The following is a 6,248-nucleotide window of genomic DNA, read 5'->3' on the forward strand; positions in this document are numbered from 1 at the left end:
ACTGACTCAGGGAAGTTGTACTATCATTGCTACTAGAAGATGTTTTTGGAAAGTTTGACCCAGTAAAGAAAAGGATCTAATACAACTTATCATGGGAAAATATTAAAATATAAGGCCATGGTAGTATTATAATGAAAATTCTTTTCAAACAAGAGGCTTTAAAAAAATAGAAACAATGATTGCTTATATGTAGAAAATCGTATGTTTATTGATTTTCTACTTTATCATTTCAGCGTCACAATTATCACACACCAAATGTATTAATTTGAAGATTTTCCAAATAAATAATAAAGCCATGTCCCTAGAGATACTAGTTTAAGACAATTTTTCTAAAATCTATATTTGGAGTTTTTAAAGTTTATTGTTTTGCCTCACAAATTCCTGTATCCATCAGAATAATTAAAAATCATGGATGGAGGTAACACAATTAAAAGAATTAAGTTGACTGCTATTTCATCTCAATGGTGATGAAGGGTGAAGGTTTTGATGGAAGAAATTTTCACATATTAAGATATAGGGAAGTCATTCTGGCTTATACAAGGTTTAACTTGAACTTTAGGCTAACCAAAACAGCCTATTTATGGCCTATTAAATATGCATTGAGGACTTCCCTGACGGTCCAGTGGTTAAGACTCTGTGCTTCCACTGCAGGAGACGTGGGTTCAATCCCTGGTCTCGGAACTAAGATCCTATATGCCACCTGGCACGGCCAAAAAAAAAAAAAAAAAAAATGCATCGTGCATCTACTTTAACCATTAAAGAAAACATGCATTAAAAAAAAATGGAGTAACTGTGGTTCAGGCATTCCAAATGAAGCCAAGGTGGTCATTGTGGACATAGTTTCAGACACGTTCTTGTATTACTGAGAACTTAAATTTTCTGAACTGTATCAGACTCAAGGACGCCACCAGCCATTCTCAAAACAATATCTGCTAGCAGCTGCCAGCTGCAAACTTATAGTCTCAAGGTCTCCCCTTGTAACTACGCAACCGTTTCAGACCCCAACCTATCCTCACCTAACAAGCACCCGTACTTCTTGCCAGCTCCAATCCTAATTCTTGACAAATAATTTACGTAATTTTGGGCCTTTTGCCTTTATAAGCTGCCCCCATTTTGTAGTCCAGTGGAACACAGTTCAAGTGCTTCTTCAATCTGTGTCTTCCAGGCTATAGCCCTCAATTTGGCTTAAATAAAACTCTTTTTTCTTCCTAATATATATGATACATTGGTTTATTGATTATTTCCCTCCACAATTTCGACTCCTTATGCTTTCCACCTTTAATTCTCAAAGCTATTAAGTGCCTAAATACTGACACATTATATTGAAATATAAGTTTGTTTTTTTTTTCTTTGTGGGCCACTCGTCTTGCGAGATCTTAGTTCGCCGACCAGGGATTGAATGTGGGCCACGGCAGTGGAAGCGTGCAGTCCTAACCACTGGACCACCAGGGAACTCCCTATATACCATTCTTAACACAGCATGCTCTTCATAATTGATGTTTCATTACTTTTAAGAATTGTTATATTTCATGTATTTCACATTCGCAAAATAAACCAACCATTTTTTTCACCCTATATTTTAGGCAAAAGGGTGCAATTCTTGTAACAACATGATTCTAGGTTTCTAGAATGAAAATATCTCCTAATGTGATAACAACTATTTGTCTCCTAACTTCACAAGTCTTTTAACCTCTCTGTGCTTGGGGTTCCTTAATATTGAGGAATTAAACAATTAAACAATTTAAACAAATACTTAAATAATATTTAAAAGCTATTTTCAACTCCTAGCAACCTTTCCATCTCTCCACCCATCATGATGGGGCTGGCGCGTGGAAAACACCTGCTACACCCCTTTCCAGGTCCACTCCCTCAATTGGTGGTGATGGGCCGCTTCCCCCGACAGTCCGCTTGAGGGCGCTGTGGCTACAGCTAGCGCCGGGAGGCCAGGAGCGGACCGGGGGCGGGGATCGAGGGCCGAGGACGTCGACGCCGGCGTGGGCGCGAGCGCGGTGCACGTCGGGAGCTGTCACTAGGCCCTCAGGCTCCCGGACTCCGTGTCGCTGCCGCGGTTGCCAGGAGAGCGGCGCCGGCAGGGAGCGGCCGAGCCCCGGCAGGTAACAGCGTCCCCGCCCCCAGCGCGGTCGCGAGGCCGGCCGCCGGCCCCGAGCGGCCTGCTTGGCCTGGCTCGTTCCCGAGCCGCCGGGACGCCCCGCGGGTCGGCTGATGGGTTGGGGGGGTGTTGCCGCCCCGGCCCCGCCTGAACTCGCGAAGCCGGCCTGCCGCCCTCTGGTTTCCGTGGAGGCGGGAGCTGCGCGGGGACCGGCGGGCCGGGGCCGGGCGGCGGCGCCGCGAGGAAGGCCGGGGCCGGCGGGGCCGGGGCCGGCGGGTGACCGGGCCGAACCTCCTGCGCAGGGGCCGCGCGGTGCGCGAGGTTGGGGTGGAAGTCGCACCTGTGCGATGAGAGCGGGCGGATGCACTTCTGTGTTGGCAGAATCGAGGCTTCCTGCGGTCTCTTGCATCTGGGGAGTTGGTTTAGGATTGAGGAGACACAAATGCCCCCCCTGGTTCATATTACATGCGGGGGGTTGAAAAGGAGTGTAGAAGTTTATTAGAGGAAGTCAGATCAGTTATAAGGAAGTTGTTAACAATCATCACCTTTGATTCCCGAGACTTTTAAAGTTGCAACATAACAATAGTCGCTTGTTCGGTCTCCTCCATTCTCGGAGGGGGAAGGGGAGTGGCACACAACTGCTTTTTTTAAAGCTAAGTAATTTATATTTTGATTATTCTTACACTTTCTTAGAGTTCTGTGGAGTTTGAGAAATATAAAGATTGGAAAAATCTGATTTGGAGATTGCAGTTAAAGCAATCAAAACTTTTTTTGTGATTACAAAAAAAGATAGGAAACTAAGATTTTGCCTGAGAAATAAACCCCGAACTGTAGAAAGACAAAATCCTTCAATTTCGATGATGTTGGCTGTCTTGATGTAGACATAAGATCTCGCATCTTACTGTGGATAACATATGTTAGCTTTATGTTGTAAGTAACTCTCCACCTGATAAACAGTGATTTTGTTGAGCTGACAAGTTATAACAAGAGTAAATTAAAACCAGTTGTAGTACAAATGCTTTATTTTAAAGTGATTACTTTCAGCCACTCTGAACTAAATCATTACCCAGAATTACTAAACAATAGATCTCCAGGTGACCCTGATTATTAGGAACCCGAGACTCAAAGAATTAAAAAACATCTAAGTTAATACACAAACCTGGAAATGTAACACCATAACCAAAATGTTAAATGTAAAGTAAATGTTGTTAATTAAATGTTTGACTATATGCAGTCAAAGGAGTCCTATTTAATAGTAAAACTAGTGGAAAGAACTCTTGCCTGGGAAGGAGAGATTTCATTCAAGTCCTTTGTTCGTTCTCCTGATGACCAGGTGTGATCTCTCTAGGCCTCAGATTTGTCATCCGTTTAAGGGCATTTCATAGGTTCAAATTTTTGCAAACTGTTTCCCCTGAACACTGTTCTGAATCCGTTAATACTCTTACTGCCCCAAAACAGTGTTCCATGGCAAGTAATTTGGGAGCATATTGGTTTACATCAGGCTTAACTTCTGATTTACTTTTTTTTTTTTTTTTGTGGTACGCGGGCCTCTCACCGCTGTGGCCTCTCCCGTTGCGGAGCACAGGCTCCGGACGCGCAGGCTCAGCGGCCACGGCTCACGGGCCCAGCCGCTCCGCGGCATGTGGGGTCTTCCCAGACCGGGGCACGAGCCCGCGTCCCCTGCATCGGCGGGTGGACTCTCAACCACTGCGCCACCAGGGAAGCCCCTGATTTACTTTTAACCGCAAGACTTCTCAAAACCTTTACTACTGTACTAATATATGCACGTACACCTCCAGGGTGTAAGCTTCCCGGGGAAGGTTATCCAAGTTATTTCCTAAACTTACCTGGTCAGAGAGCATATTTTCTCATGGCCAACCTGTTAACGTCTCCTAGAGTATAATTACATAGAATATTAATTTGAAAATTACTATAGTTGAGCTGAGTCCCCTTTCAGCTCTAAAATTCCCTACATTATATGCTTCTATGGTGTTCAGCTTAAGCTTGGTGGAGCATGAAGATCTAGTGGCAACTCACTAGACCAAAAGGCTTATGTTTGCCTTAGTAGGATATTGAGGATTCACATAGGTTTCTGTGAACCTTAATGCTTTAATTTATGGCAGAAGAGTATCATCTTTTTTCTGGTCTCTTGATGCTTTTCTATAACTGTTATTAATTCAAGTTTGGAATTTGATTTTATGGTCAAGTTATTGATTTTATTAAGAATGGCATTATAAAGTTCCAAAAGTAAAGACTTGTTGATAATTGCATTGTTTTTTTTTTACAGTGATTCCACTTTTTAGTCATGAATTCTTAACCTGTGAAATGTGATAAAAGCCACTTGAAATGTACTTAATAACTAAATAATTTTAAGAGCTTAGATCATTGAAAAGAGTTAAAGGTTAAAATGTAAATACTAAGGCAGTTATTTCTAAATTGCTTACAAACAAGGTCTGTGTTGAATACAGTCTCAAATCATTTTGCTAAATTCTGTCAGGTGTCAGTAGCACACAACGTGTGTGGCTGCTTCTGTCTATTCTTTGTTACTCTGTTAGGGGTGAGTACTGTTAATGTGCTCCTTTGTTTGAGGGGGTGGGGAACAGTACATTTAATTATAATAGGTAAGCCTTAATTCAGGTAAGTTCTGTCCATGAAATGAAACTATTAAGTAGAAGTATGGAGCTGCTATTTTTGTGTAATAGCTAACAGCTTTTGTTGAAAATTTATTATATGAAAATAAGTACTTTTGATCCCCCTGTCTGAATTGGGATTTCCCTTCTCCTTATTGTGTTTACCTCCCCTTCCCAAACTATCCAAGCCTGAAACCTCGATGATTTTCTTTGCATAGGTCAAAGATACGGTATCACACTTATCAAGGAAAAATTTACATGTAATAATGTGCACTCGTTTTATGTGTACATTATACACACACCCAGGTAACCACCACCACAATCAAGATTTAGAACATGTCACACACCACTCAGGCCTGTATTGTTCTGCTTTTGTTCTCTTTGAATGTTCTCCCTGTCTCTGCATGTCTAAATCATACCTGTTAAGTTCTAGCTTAAATGCCACCTTGTCTGTGAATCCTTTAATTACCTCATTTTGAAGTAATTACCTTCTTTTCTGACTTTCCTGTTTACATTTCTTTGAACATTTTTTCTGTCCTTCATGATGGCAAAACTAACGGCATGCTCATAGTAGGCAGTTATATTTGTTGACCATATAGAAAGTGTAGTATTTCTCAAACTTGACTAAGTCATTCTTATATCATCTTCAGAATTTTGGCCATATCTGCATACTTCTTGTATACTTACTTTCTTCATATTTATCAATATAATTATTAACATAATTTTAAAGGAAACTTGAAGTTACCACCATAAATTAAAAGCAGGTATCTGAGGTTTCCTGATGTAGTCAGAGGAATTGAAAGAGAATGAAGGGAGAAGAACTTCCTAGCTTGATTCAGTGTCACTTAGCCCTGTCCTTGGGCCCCTATAAAATCATCTCCCATCTGATTGGTGGTCAAAATTTGGGAGATACTGGCTTAATCAGGGCCTGAGAATTCCTTAGAATTTTATCTGTGAAAGAACTGGGAAATAAAGCCTCAATTGCAAATTAAAAGGTGTACTGAGTTTCATCTTTGTATTGCATTTTTAAAGTTAAATAGGATCATTATTGAATCGGTAAATGTCGATTTTCTTCAAAAATGTTTTTAATATTAGTAATGTTACTTTTACAAATAAAACACCTTTTTGTTATTATGGTACATTAGCTTTAAGATAAATCTTTGACTGTAGAGAAATAAATCTAAATTTAAAACCAGTTAAAGCCTTTGATATGACAAAGTGATGACTTGATTCAGGAGTGATGAAATGTTAATAATATGTTTATCTGGCAAAGCTCCTATAAGAGTACATGAGGTAGTAAACTTAAAAGAGTCTGATAATCTCTACTTCTTCCTCTCATCAGTTCTCAAGTTTGAGCTGTATATTTTTTGGTGTGTGTGTGTGTGTGTGTGTGTGTGTGTGTGTGTGTGTGTGTGTGTGTTACTCGGGCCTCTCACTGTTGCGGCCCCTCCCGTTGCGGAGCACAGGCTCCGGACGCGCAGGCTCAGCGGCCACGGCTCACGGGCCCA

At 41.2% G+C, this 6,248-nt stretch overlaps 1 protein-coding gene across 1 annotated transcript in view; it reads left to right on the forward strand.

The window, feature by feature from the left end:
• Positions 1–2,046: 2,046 nt before the first annotated feature.
• The window catches only part of DOP1A (DOP1 leucine zipper like protein A), a 119,308-nt gene continuing 115,106 nt past the window's right edge, over positions 2,047–6,248 (forward strand). Inside the window, exon 1 of the mRNA XM_028496191.2 lies at positions 2,047–2,114. The gene's annotated coding sequence lies outside the window, so the exon portion shown is untranslated. The remainder of the gene's footprint in view (positions 2,115–6,248) is intronic.

This window comes from Physeter macrocephalus, chromosome 11, assembly GCF_002837175.3.
Source record: "Physeter macrocephalus isolate SW-GA chromosome 11, ASM283717v5, whole genome shotgun sequence".
NCBI classification, from domain to species: Eukaryota; Metazoa; Chordata; class Mammalia; order Artiodactyla; family Physeteridae; genus Physeter; species Physeter macrocephalus.